Below are 19,553 nucleotides of genomic sequence, written 5' to 3' on the forward strand. Positions count from 1 at the left end.
GATATTCCCCCAGCAGCCGCTACTACCCCCTGGAAACTTCCGGAGGCCAGGAGGTGCAGGCTACACAATACCTGCACATGTGTAGGCACAGCATTGGTACGGCTTGTTGGGTGCTGCATCAGGGGGTCAAGGTCCTGTATTAGCTGCATTATCATTTCCCCATTCAGCCTGTATTTAGCATATATCTGCTCTCTGGTTTGGCCCAGCAAGGTGACCCGCTGGCGGAATATCCTGTCCTGGATCCTGCGTCTCCACCGTGCTAATCGCTCTAGCCTGCGACGCCTCACCACCATGTACATTCCTGGCATTGTGGGACTCCTAATGCTGCTGCTGATGAAGGTCCTTATGTGTGATTGGTCAGGCCAGTACCTGTTGGTGATAGGACAACGGTTTTTTGAAAGTTTTTTTTCCATGGCTTTCATGGTTACCACCTGCTTTGAGTTGTCCTTATTTTGCGCGGTGCAAATTGCGATTTTTGGGTTTTTCGCTAATAGCGATTTTTCTTGAATGCCGATTGCGATTATTTTGCGATTTCGCAATTATTTTCGCAGAATCCGTGGTGTGTCGCTATTTCCGATTCGCTAATGCTCAGCGGCCGGGATTCTGCGAATATATTAGCGAATTCGCAAATATGTGTTTGCGATTTCGCAATTTTGTTGTTGAATGACGATTATGGAAATTGCGCCCGCATTTGCATTTTCGCAGCGATTGCGGGCGCAATTTCACTTCATGAATCAGGCTGTTGATGAATAAAAGTGCCACTTCAACATAAGACCTTTGTTTTACACCTGTGTTCATTATTTTCAGACAGCAGTATTTAAGCGACTTTAGACCACCACAGAAGGGAAAAACCACCCTTCATCAGCTTGGCAAGAAACCAGAGCACACTATACTTTTTCAAAATATCTTCTTCATTAAGTATTCATTTACTCAGGATAGATCACACCAAGTGGAGATTTTTCACAAGGATTTTATTTGTGAACAGTGTCCACTTCTCAGGAATCACTGTATCAATCACAAAGTGATTGATACAGTGATTCCTGAGAAGTGGACACTGTTCACAAATAAAATCCTTTTGAAAAATCTCCATTTGGTGTGATCTATCCTGAATAAATGAATACTTAATGAAGAAGATATTTTGAAAAAGTATAGTGTGCTCTGGTTTCTTGCCAAATTAACAAAAGAGGGGGGTGGTTTTACCACTTCTCTTTACAGAGGTTAAGGTTTTCCTCTGACCAAGAAGCACCTACCTCGATACCACGATAAGTCAAAACTATACCGTAAGAAGTTGAGCGCCTAACTTTTCTGAACACTGAAAAAACCTACTCACAGATATAACCAAAACCCTTCATCAGCTGGCTGGCCACAATTGTCTTGTGCGGACTGTTCTTGCCGGTGGCGCGGACATGGGACACTCCGACACATTCCCCCCGAACTCCTATCGCCTCTTCCCACCGCCGGCTAGTGGGTGAGTCAGGGACACTTTTATTTTTTTTCCTTGAATTTACTCCGGCCTATGGTGTGTGTTTGAGAGGGGTGAGCCTTCTGGGGTGTCTCTGCCTGTTCCGCGGTACCCTGTATCAATTTGTCTTGCCACGGCCACCTCCCTCTACGTCTGTATGTGGTCACTGTTATCGCATTTTGCTTCGGATGTAACAGTGTCACTTTTGGTTGACTGCGTTTTGTGGTTAAATTTTTTGTGGGTTTCCCGGTTTGAGTCTGGAGATGTTCACAGTTTGAGTCCGAGTACCAGGTTCAAGTCCTGGGTGTGGTTCTATTGGTTTTTATTGAGCCTCCAGGTTCAACTCCCGATTGCGGTTGTATTGATTTTGTTTTTGGTTGTGACGTTATTGGTATAATCATTGATTGTCTGTCCAGGTTTAAGTCCTGATTGCGGTTGCACCGCTTCCCTCCCTTACTTCTCTCATGTTGCATTCCACAGTTTGCCTTCTGTCACATTTGCGTTCCTTTTAGTTCATCTGTATTATTCAAGGTTATTTTCATTATATTGTGCTTTCAATGCGTGCATTCTTTTCCTGCCCTCGTACTGCATGGATTGGGTGTAACGATATTCTCTTTCATTAAGCTCCTTTTTATCTGTAAGCGTCGTATCTAACTTCTTTTTATAATTATTCTCTTTAATTAAACTCCTTTTTATCGGTAAGCGTCGTATCTTTCCCTGACACTCATTTTTTTTTTGGTGTGCGCAGTTCACTGTTACATCGATCTCTGAAGCACTCTTGTGGTTACTTTGCAGCCTCCACCTGCCTTTCACTTCTGTGGTTTCCAGCCCGGCTCCCACAGCTGAGCTGTCACTCGCTCATCCCTTTCTCCATCCTTTCGTCTTTCTTCTTGTTTCCTTTTTTCTCTATGGCCCTCTTTCTATCTCCTACAATATACCCTGCTCTCCCTTTACTTGCACAGCTTCTGCTTTTTTCTATACACACTCTCTGCTCTTCTGATTCCTGGCTCACCTCCGCACTGCCCAGCCTGTGGTCCACGTTTCGATATCTCTCTCTCCCACTTGTTTTCAGATCTCGGGTTTTCTCGTAGTGAGAATCCAATATCTTGGTCTGTGACTGTAATATTTATGCGTTTTTTCTTCTTCACAAATGCATCATATCTATTGCTTCATTATCTATTATTCATTCATATGTTCTGTTTAACAGGCATTGTCTTTGTTTTTTATGTTTCATTGTCCTTTGTTGCCTGCCTGCCTGCTGGCCTTTCAATAACACTGTGCCTAGCTGCTCTTTTCATATCTCAGTCCCCGCCACTCCTGTTGCTGTCTTGACACTTTCACACACCCCCTAGTTGAGTGTCAAGGCCGCTAGTTAGTAGTTCTCCCTGTTGCTGTCCTTGACACTTTCACACCCCATAGTTGAGTGTCAAGGCTGCTATTTAGAAATTGTCTGGATTGCTCTCACTCGTCTCTCCACACCTTAAACCTGCAGCCCCACTATGTAGAACCCCTACCTACGGCTCTTTTCATATTGCCTCCTTTTCCCACATCACTTTTTCTTGGTTTACCCATCCCCTTTCAAAACGTTTTTTGTCTACCATTTGCTGCTGCAACTGCTAGCCAAAGGGGGGTGGAAGTATTCCTCCTTCGCTCTTGCCACCTTCACTGTGCCCTCCTTGACCATTATGTCCAATAACCCTCCACGTATTATCAGTTTCAATATCCATTTAGTGCACAGCACTTCCCAAGCCATCTATAACTCCACTTCTGATTAAATATTTTACCTTACACAACACTTTGCACTACGCGACCTGCACGTAGCACAGTGCAAACACACGTAGCGTAGTGCAGCGGTCATTTTTTGCTTGCTCGCGGTCCTCAATGTCAAGCTGGCGACCGCAAGCAAGTAAAATGACATCCCGGTGAGACTTTTTTCTCTTTCACGATCAGCAACATCAAGTTGCCGATCACGAGCGTGGAAAATAAACCTCTCGCGAGATTCTCAACGCTGGGAGGTCAGATTTCTCATTGCAAGTGGTCGCATATGCTTTCGACCGCTCGCGATGAGAAACTACCAGTCCACGTTGAGAAAGCTGCAGCTCGAGTAAAAATCTACTCGAGCAGCAGTAAAAGACAGGTCACACTGTGCAAGATGCCATTTTCAATGATTGCCCAGTGCAGACAAGCATCCGGCACTGTGCAATCATCGCGAGCAGGGTACTACGCAGTTCGCGTAGCTACGCGTAGCACTACTTTGCGAACTACACCCAGGGTTACTCACTAGTGGACATCATATGACAGGCTAACTTCTCACATTGGTGTGCAGCGGATGGGATAAGAGCTTGCATTGTTTTAACAAATGGTCTCAAGATATCATCTGAAAGATCATATCAAGGTACCAGTAGGTACATATAAATCAAGTCTTGTGTACATAAGTTCTACTGAACTCAGCAGTTGTAGGTGGTAAGGGCTTAGCACACCCTGACTACAACTCCTAGATAGGTTCCAGTAGGAAACAAGTAGTGTAGGTAGGTGCACACACCATACGACACTAGCCATGTCCTTGGAAGCAGGGCCTAGTGGACCTCTGCCAGAAGACAACCAAAGGTTGCCTTCTAAGTATGACACATTCTCTTTTCAGGAATTGAGAAGCCTGTGTGTGGTCGGAAAGATAATACAAGGACAGAATCCAACCTTTAACCACCTGGTAGATATCTTAGTGGCTCATGATGTAGTGAATGCATCAGACCCAGGTAGCCAAGGTAGAAGAGATGGGGGCCATCCCTCAATAGAAGAGAAGCCTACTGGGGAGGATCCAGTTGTCTCTGATGATGATGTGGATGTTGACCAGGATGAGGTTGATGAACCTGACCTGGGCACCTCAGGGCTATCTGGAGGTTAGAGAGGGCCAAGGTAGACCCACCTCTAACCTTCCAAATAGGCCTAATGGTGGGAACAGAAGGCACAGATCACTTTCCAGTGGTTCTGAGCATTCTGACTCATCAGTATGGTCCAATGCCTCTGCTCAGAGGAGGGACTTCCCCTCAGAGAAGAGAGCATAACGCTAGAATGAAAGAGGTCAAGCTGAGGATCAAGAGGCAATAAGTTGCCCTTGCAAAAGAGACCCTAGCTCTTGAAATAGAGAATAAATTGTGTGGGCTAGAGCCCACTGGTGGCAGCAACAACCCTAGTGGTAGGGAAAGGTCTCATGACCATAGAAACCTGAACACGATTGTCCCTCCTTATCAGATTGAGGATGACATCCACAAATAGATAACTGCTTTGGAAAGGGGTTGCAAAGTACAGCAGGTACCCCAAAGTCAGTGGGCAGCAATATTGTGGCTCTCCTTTACAGACAAAGGAAGGGACAGGCTCCTCACTGTTAGAGAAGAGGATGCTGACAACTACTATGTCCTGAAGAGTGCTCTGATAGATGGGGTTGGCCTAACCACTGAGCAGTTCAGGTTGCTGTTCAGAGATACCCAAAAGACATAGACTCAGGACATGACTGATTTTGTAGATTGTGCTACTAAGGCTCTGGAAGGCTGGTTGCTGGGCAGTAAAGTAAGTGACTATATTGGATTCTATAACCTTATCATGAGAGAACAAATTCTTAACAACTGTCAAAAGCAGTTATTGGATCAGCACTTGGTTGACTCTAATCTGACCTCTTCCCATGAATTGGGAAAGAAGACAGACAAATGGTTCAGAACCAGGGTGAAGCAGAAGGTACAGAACCAAGGTGGTAACCAAAAGAAGCAATACCAAAAGGTTGTGGAGAAAGCAAAAGACCAGAAGTCTTCTCAAGGTCCACAAAAAGCTTATAATGGTGGGGGTTCCCAACAATCTAAGAGAAAGAATGCCCAAAGAAACAATGGTGCAAGTTTTGTAAAGTAAATACTCACTGGACCATTGATTGCCCCAAGAAGGAGGCAGCTCCAGCCACCATTTCCCCTAAGGTAACTGTTCCCCCTAGTTCAGCTCCAAGTGGTGGTTCTCAACAGAAGGGTGTAGTAGAGTTAACCTTGGGAACTGAGATGGATTCTGGCCTAGTCAGGATACCAACTCAAGCTGTTTTGATCTGTGATGGGGATATAATTATGTCCTCTACTGTGAGTTCCAATAATTTGGGCAAGTACAGACAGACTCCTTTAATTAATGACAAAGTGGTCATCATATGCCAGGCTAACTTCTCACATCAGGAACGTTATAGTTAGTTGGACCTTTAACTTTTACAAAACCAGAGAAATTCGTCTGTTATAGTTAGTTGAGCTAACCATAGCTAGCGCCCCCACAATGCACTGCTGATGACATCACATATTACATCATTCATGACATGGTCAGTGACATCACTGATCACATCTCAAATGAAATCACTGATGACATCACTGATGTCATCACTGATGACATCATCCACATGATAATCTGATGCACCTTCTCACACCCTAATATAACCTTTGATATACCCACTCTAAATTACAGACTACCATTTTCAAAACCATAGCTACACCAATACCAATTACTACATACCTATTCACTGATTCCTAGGTCTACACACATCCACTCATTCACTCATACGGTCATTCATACATGCAGTCACTCATCAACACTAGGGGTGGTCAGAAATCTCGGTTCCGCCCACGGAATGTGCGGAGATTTGCCCCTTCTGCCTTTCGCAATGAAAGAGGAGAAACCAAGCAAATCTCTGCACACTCGGGGCGTAACGGAAGTTGGCCACCCGCCTCCCGCCTACCCGCAATATTAAATGACATTAAGCCTAAAATAAGATTTAAATAAGAACTTACCTTATCGCCGGGTCATCTTCCTTGTCCAGCTAGCCGTCTTCTTCGAACTGCAGATGCGCGGGAGCCTGCGCATGCGCATTCTTCACCAGGAATAAGCATGCACAGGCTCCCAGACAGCACAAGCAGGGCGAAAAATTCCAGTGATAGACGGCAATAAATATTAAAGCGCTAAATGCGCTTTGCGATAGTTATCGCCGTCTGTTGTTAATATGCCCCATAGTTACTCACACATATACCACTGAGACATCCATTCCATCACCAACATACCCATACACACACTTAACAGATGCACTTTGAACCTGTACAACAGTGAATCGCCCACTCACACATCTATGCACGATTCACACACCCCCAACCACACAGACACTCAGGCGCCCATACAGATACTCAGATATCCAATCAATAACCCATATAGACACTCATGTAGCTACCAACCCACACAGTTGCTTACACAGCAACAGACAGACTGATACAGACCTTCACACAGTTTAGTCACTAACCCATGCATTCAGTAAGACATGTTTAATCCCTCACTTACTCACTTATACAGTCAGTCACGCACCTACTAAATCATCCATTCAAACACTTATACACCCACGCATTCTTCAATACACCTTGGCACACACACACATATATATATATATATATTTTTAGACAACATTAGTAAGAAATTTATGTTTTTAGAAATGCCATTTTAATGCAAAGAACATTCCCTGATTTTATGACGGGTAATAATTGTGTTTTTGAGTGCATTCTTTGATAGTTCATGAATTTGTATTGTATTTTATTGTCTTTATGAATTTGCAGTCTGCACTTTATCTTTAGCCTCTTTGCACACTAGGCATGGTTGTCCTAGCTTTGTTGTGGTTGTTAGTTATAATAGCTCCGTCAAGCCTTATATTCATGGAAAGATGTTAATTCTTCTGATATTACAATTTCAAGATTGATTTTGATAATAACTTTTACTATCTTCGTTGGATAACTGTTATTTGCTCTTAACATCTACTGTGTATATGATGTGCCTGGATTTAACCAGTTAGTTGTTCCTTTTTAGGAATCTATGTGACAATAACACAGTATATGTTTATAATACAAATTTATACTAGCGCATTCATGCCGACATTTGTACAAAAAGTTTTTTATATAAAAAAAAAAAATTATGATTAACTTTTGCTTATGTACTTGGAGCCTGCAATGAGATAGTCTGTTTTCCCTTGTTATTGGGGTCACATGACTCCTATGGGATCACGGGTTGTAGGCGGAGCACTTTAAAACACTTTAAAAGCACTGTATTGCACACCAATGCCTTGCATGTGAACAAGGGCTACAAAGCCCGAAACGCGTCATGTTTTGGTTGGAAATTGGGAAAAAGCTGGTGAAATAAAAACACTTACCCGAATGCTGTGGTCTGTCTCCTGCTTCGCTGGTCTTGCTGGACTGGAGGTGGTCGTTTGGAGTTACAGTCGATATATATATATATATATTACCTACTGGCTATCGCCAGTAGGTATATATAGTTAGAATTTTTTCCCTATGGGACTTTTGAAAATTCTATGTCTAATAACTTTGGCGTTTGTGGACGGAATCGGCTGAAATTTTCAGGAAAATGGCACATTTTGTTTCTGAGCAGCCCCTGAAAATTTGGTGGGGTTTCGTCAAGGGGGGGCTGAGAAAAAAGGGGGGTCCCAAAACGCGTTTTTCCCATTCATTTTTCCATAGGGCGGTTGGACTCACTTTTAGCTCGAACGGCTGAATGGATTTGCACGAAACTTGGCAAAATTGTAGGGACTGTTAGCCCGATGTGCCTTTGCTAGGTCTCAATATATGTGCTCCAGTAGTTTTTGAGAAATTAACGTTCAAACCAAGATATATATCTGTAACAGCGCTCTGGGCAGCGATCCGGTCCGCTTACTTTTCGCTTATCGGAACTTTGCGCGCAGAAAGCTGATTGGCTCTCCGGTGTCTGTCAACATTCTAAACAGTCCGGAGCGGACGCCATCTTGTCTCTCGGTAGGATCGAGCGAGAAGAAGAGGTGGAAAACGAAGGGGGAATTTAATGAAAGGGGGCAAGGTATCCCCCTCTTGACCCCCTAGGAATGTTGTTGGGGTTATTAAAGGGTCCCGTGGGGAAAATAAAAAAAAAATGATTTTTCACGGTAGAAGCGCGGCCGCGAACTGGTAGCGAAACGGGAATTCGCCATTTTGTGCTTCGTAAATTAAATTACTAGTTATAAGTGGGTGCGGGAGACGTATCCTAATCCCCTATGTTTCCTGAGGGTGGGTGAGGAGGCTGATATATGTTGATACATCTCTTCCAGCGGCTGTGCGTGAGCTTTTTTTTTTTTTTTGCTGCGTGACAGTCCGGAGCGGCCGCCATCTTGTCTCTCGGTAGGATCGAGAGAGAAGAAAAGGTGAAAAACTAAGGGGGAATTTAATGAAAGGGGGCAAGGTATCCCCCTCTTGACCCCCTAGGAATGTTGTTGGGGTTATTAAAGGGTCCCGTGGGGAAAATAAAAAAAAAATGATTTTTCACGGTAGAAGCGCTTCACGGGCCGCGAACTGGGCCGCAAACTGGTAGCGAAACGGGAATTCGCCATTTTGTGCTTCGTTAATTAAAGTACTAGGTATAAGGGGGTGCGGGAGACATATCCTAATCCCCTATGTTTCCTGAGGGTGGCTGAGGAGGCTGATATATGTTGATACATCTCTTCCAGCGGCTGCGCCATCTTGCCTTTTTTCGAATGCCACAATTTTGTCGTGCACGGCAGCCATTTTAGATGCCAGGCTGGTTCCAGGCTATCACCTAACCCTGCGGATGTAGTTTATGGCCCCAGCTGTAGAGAATTCAGACATGCCAATCCTCCTGATTCAGGCGTGTGAGTACTGATTTCAGTGCTAGTCTCCCGCCTCCCGATTTCTGCAAGCAAAAACCCGGGGGCATATTACGAACAACTAGCGATAATTTTTGTCTCTAACTTGTTTAGAGACAAAAATTATCGCCGCACATCGGCGATTTTTATCGCAGATAAACCTTGCTATTATCGCAGAAAAGTCAGCGATATTCATGTATTATCGAGCAAATGCTCTTAGCCATGTTATCCACCTCCCATTGGATAACATGGCTAAGAACTGCTCAGGGCAGGTGTTAGATTTTGGAGATATTCGCGCTTAGCGCGAATATCTCCAAAAGTTGGTAATAGAAGGTAGCGATGTTAGGGACTGTTTCCAGTCGCTAACATCTTGGCACGCCACTTTGCATGTCATTAGTGATAAGTATCACTGACATGCAAAGCGGGGCCCAAGATGGTCGCTATCTCCTTTTAGCTGTCACTAACTGGTGTTAGCGACAGCTTGATAATAGGGAAATAATTTTATCTCCGCTTTCATGGTTTTTAAAGCCAAAAAAGCGGAGATAAACCCCCTTGATAATATGCCCCACGATTCCTTGGGGGTTTCAGCTGACAGGGCTTGGTATTGTGTTACATGGTAATTTTTCCATGAAACGTCAGAGGGTCGATGCAGGGGTTCTAGAAGAGGTGATAAACCATTTAAGCCTCATGAACAAGCGCATGGTCTTTTAAAGATTTGTGAAGTACTCGGGGCGGCGGTGTGTGTGTGCCCTCTTTCAGGAGCGGGCGGGGGGGCACTGCCAGCAACTTGCCAGGTCAGGTAGTGTTCAACACGTGCATCACCCTTTCTCTGCCTGCTATTGCGCTCCATGCTTCGGAAAGGTAAGAAAAAGAACGTGCATTTGAGTTTGAAATGTCCGATCCTGCAGCAGCACACTTCCAAAGCCCACACATGACAATAACCCGATTCAAGGCCCCATTCACCCGTTTTTAAAAAAATAGATAACACTCCAACAAAGTAAGGTTATAAAACTTTATTAACTACTAACTTTAACAAACGGAACAAAAACTAAAAACATTTAAACATTTCTCAACACAAAAAGCAACAATGGTTAGAAGCTGTCTTTTGTGCGAATAGTCCCAAGGCAGCACAACGTGCAGAGTTCTGGACGGCACCCAGGTGATGTCGCCTGGGTGCCGCACTGGTTTAGGGATCCTACAATGCTGCTCCGAAAATTGGCGTGGGGCGTCCCGGGTGGGGCGGGGGGAGGCCTCGTCAGTAGCGGTCTGTTGTGCGAATAGTCCCAAGGCAGCACAACGTGCAGAGTTCTGGACGGCACCCAGGTGATGTCGCCTGGGTGCCGCACTGGTTTAGGGATCCTACAATGCAGCACAGAAAAACAGCGTGGGGCGTCCCGGGTGGTGCGGGGGGAGGCCTCGTCAGTAGCGGTCTGTGTCCAGTGTCACATGGCTGACACAACATGTACGACAGGCACCCAGGTGATGTCCAGTAAACTGCCGCACTGGTTTTGGTATCCTACAATGCTGCTCCGAAAATTGGCGTGCGGCGGCTCGGGGGGGGGGGGCGTGGGGGAGCCGGCGTGAACGGGCCTCCCCAGGTGGCGGCCATCTAGCTGAGTTGCGCTCGCTCTTGCGGCCACAGCGTCTCGCTCACCATGTTGTTGAGTTGCTCCCACTCTTGCAGTGCAGCGATAGGCGGCTGCCACATGGCTCTTAAAATGGCGGACAGCTCCTCGGTTTTAGGCCTGGTCCACTGAAATGGCCCTGGGACACTTTGGAACTCGGACGCTTGCCTGCTAGGGTTTGGGCTCCATTCTCGAAAAGCGTCCGCTCAGCCGTGAAGATTGTATAAAAGTCTTGGGGGCCCCCGACTCCCGCAGGCTTCCGGTGGGGAGCGGCTGCCATGATTGCTCGCGGAATGACCACGACGGAGCCACGAGATGGTGGTGCTCTCATGCTGACGCCAGCTTCAGTCTGAATGATCCAGAAACAAGGTGGGGCTTTCATCGTTTGGGAAAAAAAAATGTTCTAAACCAATGAAAAGTGTTATTTTTAGGTCATATGACCAAGCCTTCCATCTTTAGGAAACCAAAAGTAAAATGAACCAATGAAAAGTTTTATAAACAAGTCACATGACCTGTTATGCGACATAGGGCTACAAAAAGCGTAGAAAATCCGTTGGCACGTGAGGCGGCGTCAGTAGCGGACCGATGTGCGAATAGGCCGAAGGCAGCACAACGGGCCGAGATCCGGATGGTACCGAGGTGGTGTCCAGCAAATTGCCGCACTGGTGTGGCCATCCTACAATGCTGCGCCGAAAGACGGCGTGTCCAGCTGAATTGCGGTCACTGTTGCGGTACAGTGACTCGAACGCGCCGAGATCCGGATGGCACCGAGGTGGTGTCCAGCAAATTGCCGCACTGGTGTGGCCATCCTACAATGCTGCGCCGAAAGACGGCGTGTCCAGCTGAATTGCGGTCACTGTTGCGGTACAGTGACTCGAACGCGCCGAGATCCGGATGGCGCCGAGGTGGTGTCCAGCAAATTGCCGTACTGGTGTGGCCATCCTACAATGCTGCGCCGAAAGACGGCGTGTTCAGCTGAGTTCCGGTCACTCTTCCGGCACAGTGACTCGAACGCGCTGAGATCCGGATGGCACCGAGGTGGTGTCCAGCAAGTGGCTGCACTGGTGTGGCCATCCTACAATGCTGCGCCGAAAGTCGGCGTGGGGTGCCCCGTTGGCTTATGAGGTGATGTCAGTAGTGGACCGATGTGTGAATAGGTCGGAACCAGCACAAGGCACCAAGATCCGAATGGCAAGTCCTGGATGTTGAGTGCCTCAGTTGAGATTTCTGAGCAGTGCTTGTAGGACTGTCTGAAGCTTATTTGCACCTGCTGCAGCTTCACTAGGTCCGGCGGAACTTTTTGCCTTTTCCTTTCTGCTTCTTTTCCTACAATGCGTTTCATCTGAAGACACGACCAGGTCCCTGAATGTGTGCAGGGGGACGCTATTGATTGAATGAACGCGCCGAGATCTGGATGGCACCGAGGTGGTGTCCAGCAAATTGCCGCACTGGTGTGGCCATCCTACAATGCTGCGCCGAAAGTCGGCGTGGGGTGCCCCGTTGGTTTATGAGGTGATGTCAGTAGTGGACCGATGTGTGAATAGGTCGGAACCAGCACAAGGCGCCCTGCACTGTTGAGCCTTTTTCAATGCCTGTTTTTTGTTGTTTCCCCTCCATCAAAAACAAAACAAAAATACAAGGCGCCAAGATCCGAATGGCAAGTCCTGGATGTTGAGTGCCTCAGTTGAGAGTTCTGAGCAGTGCTTGTAAGACTGTCTGAAGCTTATTTGCACCTGCTGCAGCTTCACTAGGTCCGGCGGAACTTTTTTCCTTTTCCTTTCTGCTTCTTTTCCTACAATGCGTTTCATCTGAAGACACGACCAGGTCCCTGAATGTGTGCAGGGGGACGCTATTGATTGAATGAAAATGGCGGCTTGACACAAAGCTGACTCAAGCGTTACTGTTGGTGCTATACAGACAAAAATTGGTTTTCAGTTTGTACATTCTTCAGGTTTTTTTTTTCCATCCAAGTCTGATTGAGAGTTTGTAGAAAAATGGCTTCAGATTTTCCACATACTACTCTTCAACATTCTTCCTAAATGTAACAATGTGAAACTCACTAGGAGAACGGCTGTTTCTGTTTCCTTTCAAAATGCTGCCACCAATATTTTCTGAATGGAAGACACCATCTTGTAGCATAAAGGGCCGAAAGGGGTTCTGGTCTGGCCGATGGTTGGTGGAGACATTTTGACTATATCTTGGACCTGCCCGGCCTCGCCCAAAATGGCGCCGGTATAAATGGGACTCGTAACTCTTTGCCCGCAAATGTATATCTAGAAAATGTTATTGTAAGTGGCCCTGTCGTATTTTAATTACAAAATGTACGTCCACCGATTCCGCAACTGTTAGACACCTTTGTTCTTGTCACCTAATGGCCCGCTCGTTACGTTCTTCTACAGTGTAAATGTCTCCTCATCATATACGATTTCAGTTTGCTCCGTGGCCGGCCCACGTGGTTATAGGCCCGTATTTGTATACTGACATTTTCACAATAAAGGTTTTTAAAACAAAACACGGTAGTAGTATTTTCATTTGTAAAGTTTTTACTTTTAGTGACTGTTTTCGAATCAGTAAAAGGCAAGTGAAATAAAGCAGTCCAATTACATGACGGATAAAAGGTATAATATGTAGGAACGCAGTAAAGATAAATGGTCAAGGGCAGTTGTGTTTTTCATGTCTGCAACATAAAGTGATCGATAAGAATCTGATAATCAGGCGTATCGGCGACTAAGACAGCAGGCCGAATCTCTTTTACTCAACGGCTCCGTCATGGAAGGAAGAAACGCCCTTTTTCTCGAAAAAGGAATATATTTTACTTGCAAGACAGTTGTAAATTTTCCGGGAAAGTACATTAGCCTGGAATATTATAACATATGTTTGAAAAAAAAATATTGTTCGAAAATAATAAAAAGCGTAATTTTTAGGTCATATGACCAAGCTTTTCATCATTAAATTAACAAAAGTAAAATGAACCAATGAAAAGTTTTATTAACAAGTCACATGACCTGTTATGCTTACGTTACGCGCTGCGCGCCGCGCCTCGGATCACTTCCGGGTGCGCTAACGCGGCGTGTCATAAAACGCATTACGCGACAACGTAGGTCAAGAATATAGTCTAAATGTCTCCACCAACCAGCGTTCAGAACACAACCCCTTTCAGCAGTCCAAAAAGTTCTGTTAAATGACAACAGAGGGGACAGGCAACAAGAACCATCAGTCAAAGAGGGGAGGGCAAGTTCTTCTCTTCCGGGTCATGTTGGGGCGCTACCGGAACTGATCGAATTGGTAGTCTACAGTGTTTCTGGATGTTTCAGACTAAAGCTGGCGTCAGCATGAGACCACTACCATCTCGTAGCTCCGTCGTGGCCATTCCACGAGCAATCATGGCAGCCGCTCCCCACCAGAAGCCTGCGGGAGTCGGAGGCCCCCAAGACTTTTGTAGAATCTTCACGGCTGAGGGGACGCTTTTCGAGAATGGGACCCAAGCCCTAGCAGACAAGCGTCCGAGTTCCAAGGTGTCCCAGGGCCATTTTAGTGGACCAGGCCCAAAACCGAAGAGCCGGCCGCCATTTTGAGAGTCCTGTGGCAGCCGCCTATCGCTGCACCGCAAGAGCGGGCGCATCTCAACTACATGGTGAGCGAGACGCTGTAGTCGCAAGAGCGGGCGGTAAACAGCTGAATGGCGGAAGAGGCACAGTGTAGCAAAAGCGGGCGGAATGGCAACTAAAACGATAAAGGGGCGCCCCACTACAGCTTGTCTTCAGGTCAAACGGATTGTGGGACAAGGTCCAGAATTGAAGAGTCATCAAAAGGCAAAAAGTTCCGCCGGACCCCGGGAGCCGGCCGCCTATGTCGGGGGCGATCTCAGGCTACACCAGTGCTATAAGACTTGGGGAGGGTGTCGGAGCCAAGCGTCTTCTCCGAGTCCATGGCCATCACACCGCCCCTCAGGGGCCTCCGTCAAGCTGTTTAGGAAGGTAACATATCACATTGTTTTCTAATGCAGTCAGGTCCACAAACGACACTCACTTACTTTGAGAATAGTGAAGCTGCAGTAGGTGGAAATAAGCTTCAGACAGTGTTACAAGCACTGCTCAGAACTCTTAACTATGGCACCCAACATCCAGAACTTATGCTATTTGAGAATGGTAGTGACATCGAAGCATCTCAGGGACCAAAACCATTAACGTACTTTCACGTATGAAAATCTTACTTGGGGAGGGGGCAGGAGCGAAGCGCCCCCTCCCAGTCAGCGCCACCACACCGTATGTTGAAAATCTGAAGCCATCGTTCTACAAAGTCAACCAAACTTGGATTGAAAAATCTAGAAAAATGTACAAACTGAAAACCAGTTTTGGTCTGCATAGCATCAGTAACAACGCTTGAGTCAGCTTTGTGTCAAGCCGCCATTTTGATTCAACAAAGCACAGGCATTGAAAAAGGCTGAAATTCAGAACTCTAAACTATGGCACCCAACATCCAGGAGCTTGCTATCCGGATCTTGGAGCCTTGTGCTGTTTTCGATCTATTCACACATCGGTCCACTACTGACATCATCTTATAAACCAACGTTATGTAAATAGTTTTTTAATAAAATGTTTTACCCTGTTTCTTTGCTGGTGTGTTGTCTATATTTTTAATATTTGCATAGGGTTTGTCGTTATTTTGTGCGGGATGGGTGATGGAGCCGAGCTGTCTTGCAGCCCTCATGGTGTGGAGCTCAGTTCATCTCACTATTTTCGTATTTCTCAAGAAGGGTTGTTCCTAATATTTCTATTTTAGCGAGGTCAAAAAGAGATCCAATTAGTGGCCTACTGATTTTGCTCGATTACTTTTATTTTTTTACACGATTTTTCACTATCTGCAAAGACTAAACAGAGTATTGCGACTTTGTGCTTGTTTGTAAATAGAGAATGATCCAAAGAGAACCAATTCTAAAACAGTAAATGCTTGGACAACAATCAATCAAATGGATAGACAAGGAGGCACGACGGATTACAACGGGGGTAAAGGCCTGCGTTAACTACCCTTCAGTATCTGCAAAGAGAGAGTACTACTAAGGCAAAAGAGGGGAGGGGGGGGGGTGCAGCGTTCAAAGCACATCAGCGTGCATAAATACGAAAATGTTTTTATCTATCACGTACTTGACATTTTAAAGCTTTTCATATTTGCTATTAAAAAACCAATGAAATTCACAGAAAAAACCATAGGTTATAGTGGATATATAGTTAGGAATTTGCATTTACAAAACCTTGAAAATTCAATGAAAAAACCATAGGTTATAGGCCATATATAGTTAGGAATTAGCATTTACAAAACCTTATTTTACTCGCATAAAACCATTGAAATTCCATATATAGTTAGAAGCGCTAACTATATATCGCGCACCCGCAATCCACTGCTGATGATGTCACATATTACATCATTCATGACATGGTCAGTGACATCACTGATGACATCACTGATGACATCTCAAATGACATCACTGATGACAACTCAAATGATATCAATGATGACATCTCAAATGACATCACTGATGACAACTCAAATGACATCACTGATGACATCTCATTTGTCATCACTGATCACATCACTCATGTGATAATACAATGAACCTCTTCAGACTCTAATATAACCTTACATACACTCAGTATAAACAGACACTCACAGACTGTCAGTCATCCATGGAGTTACTCACACACCTAGTCAGTCATGCAAAGAATCAATCACACCTCCATTTCCTCAACTATACAGTTATACACATCTTACTTATTCAAACATATAATAACACATATTTACTCTCTTATATAATCCCTGATACAAGCTCACAGTGATCGATACAGCCACTCACACATTCACTGGCTCTTATGTTCAGTTATTTATATATCTCAACTCTCACATGTATTGTGTTTTACATACGTACTTACTTGCACATGTAGCAATGAGAAATCCATTCACTCACCAACACACCCATGCACAGTCAACCGCCCATATAGCTGTTTCCACATGCACTCTTGAACTCATACTCCTAGTGAATCAACTGCTTACACATCTATGCACAGAGTCACGCACCTCCCAGCCACCCACACACACACTCAGCCTCCCATTCAAATACTTGGGCAACCAATCAATAACCCATATGGCCACTCTTATAGCTACTGATCAACACATGCAGCAGCTTACACAACAACAAACATACTGATGCACGAATTAAGACAGTTTAGTCACTAACCCATGTACTCAGTGAGACACATTTAATCACTCACTCATACAGTCAGTCATGCACCTACTAAATTCTTCATCCAGACACTTATACATCCACTCATTCTTCAATATGTGAAACATATTTAAACTTTACAGACACATACAATCACTGGATGTTGTGATCAGTGATGTCATCAGTGATGTCATTTGAGATGTCATCAGTGATGTCATCAGTGATGTCACTGACCATGTCATGAATGATGTAATATGTGACATCATCAGCAGTGGATTGCGGGTGCGCGATATATAGTTAGCGCTTCTAACTATATATGGAATTTCAATGGTTTTATGCGAGTAAAATAAGGTTTTGTAAATGCTAATTCCTAACTATATATGGCCTATAACCTATGGTTTTTTCATTGAATTTTCAAGGTTTTGTAAATGCAAATTCCTAACTATATATCCACTATAACCTATGGTTTTTTCTGTGAATATATATATATATATATATATATATATATATATATATATATATATATTCACTGAAAAAAACATAGGTTTCGCACATGTTATAGTTAGGAATTAGCATTTAAAAAACCTTAGAAATTCACTGAAAAAACCATAGGTTTCACCCATGTTATAGTTAGCTGGACATTTCTCTCATACAAAACCATTGAAATTACCCCGTTAAAGTTAGTTCAGCTAACTATAACTCACGCACCCGCAATGCACTGCTGATGACGTTGCATATTACATCACTCATCACATGGTCAGTGACATCACTGATGACATCACTGATGACATCTTAAATGACATCACTGATGGCATCACTGATGACATCTCAAATGACATCACTGATTATCTGACATCTCAAATGACATCACATGACATATTATCAAGCCCATTATCGCTGTTTTATCGTCAGTTTCCTGCCAATAAAAGCAACGATAATTTATCGCCTTTTGTTGATAATATAGACCATTGCTCTTTTTTTGACCAGTAAACTTAGGCGCATATGGAATGGAGTGGTGTGGCTCACTGGTTAGAGGCGGTACAAAAGGGGTTGGTGATGGAGGGAGCATCTGAATCAATCAAACACTCACACCCAGTCAAAAGATCTGGGTTTAATCCATCACCGTTCTTTAGCCCACTCTGCCACCCCAGTTCAGACATGGCTATATGTAAATCAGTCTGACCCTGTGCCTCATGGGAACAGTGCAGCCCGAACTGCCAAGCCATGTCTTCCCTGGACCGGAAACAATTTTCCGAGGACCGGTTTCTGGCATTCCAGTCGTCTTCAGCCCCGCTTGCTTGAATCCAGTGGCAAAGTGAGCAAGAGACTCACGTCTGAGCATACCCTGCCACACTTATGGGGGCCAAAAGCGGTACAAAAGGGGTTGGTGATGGACGGAGCATCTGAATCAATCAAACACTCACACCCAGTCAACAGATCTGGGTTTAATCCATCACCGTTCTTTAGCCCATTCTGCCACCCCAGTTCAGACATGGCTATATGCAAATCCGTCCATCACCACCCCCTTTTGTATCACTGGTTAGAGGCGGCAGACCCGGAAGCAGAGGTCGGCCCGGGACCAGGGTTTGATTCCCGACGCAGCAGGGTCTTGGGCCATGGTCAACGGAGTCGATAATTCTCGCCTCGGTGCCAACTCCAACCATGGGTCCCACTCAGCAACTCTGGGCGATAGCTTGCTTAATCTCTACTAACGGCCCCATCAGCGCCAGGGATGCTTGTCTTCACCTTGGAGATGCCCAGGAGAGACCATCTCACAGGGAAAGCCAGGATGGGTTCCCCAGCGGTATACAGCGCCGGGACGCCCCTTTGCTGGGGCAGCTGTGCGCTTTACAAGTATACGACATTTAACATTTAACATTTAACATATTATTAAGGACCGGTGTTAAAATTATCACCATTTTATTGGCAGGAAACTGCCGATAAAACGGCGATAATGAGCTTCATAATACGGCCTTGTTTTTTTCCATAGACGCCCATGTTAACACCAGAACATAGGCTTCTATGGGAATTAACAAGGACGTATTATCCAGCCCACCCTCCCAACATTATTAAAAAACTCTAGACAACGCAGGTACCCGGAGCTAAAAGGTCATTTTACAAATCACTGCCCCAGAAAGGTGGCGTTCCCCGCGACGTGTACGGTGAGAGAGGGAGGGAGAGCTCAAAACATTTTTTTTTTAAAAGACCCGAGACTGCGGAGAGTAGGACCGTAACACCCCCCCACATACGTCAAAATAAAACCAGAGAAGTGCCGTTCCCCAGTGCTCGTAGCACCTTACAAGCCCCCATTATGCAGAAAAATTCCCCCCGTAATTTGCCCCCGGGACCTAATGAATACAACGGACTTCTACTTTTTTTTTTCACCTTTTCCACCGCGTACAAGTACTCAACGAGTACCCCGCCATGTTTTATTCAAAAAAAAAGAATGACCCTAAAGATCCATGTATCACCCCCTGACCAAGACTATAGGCTCAGAACGTTTCTACCCTGCCCCTTTCCTTATTTCTCAACTTTGTTTTACTGTTTTCTTGTGACTCTGCTCTCCCGACAAAC

The sequence above is a fragment of the Lissotriton vulgaris genome, chromosome 7 (genome assembly GCF_964263255.1).
Source record: "Lissotriton vulgaris chromosome 7, aLisVul1.2, whole genome shotgun sequence".
In the NCBI taxonomy this organism is placed as follows: domain Eukaryota; kingdom Metazoa; phylum Chordata; class Amphibia; order Caudata; family Salamandridae; genus Lissotriton; species Lissotriton vulgaris.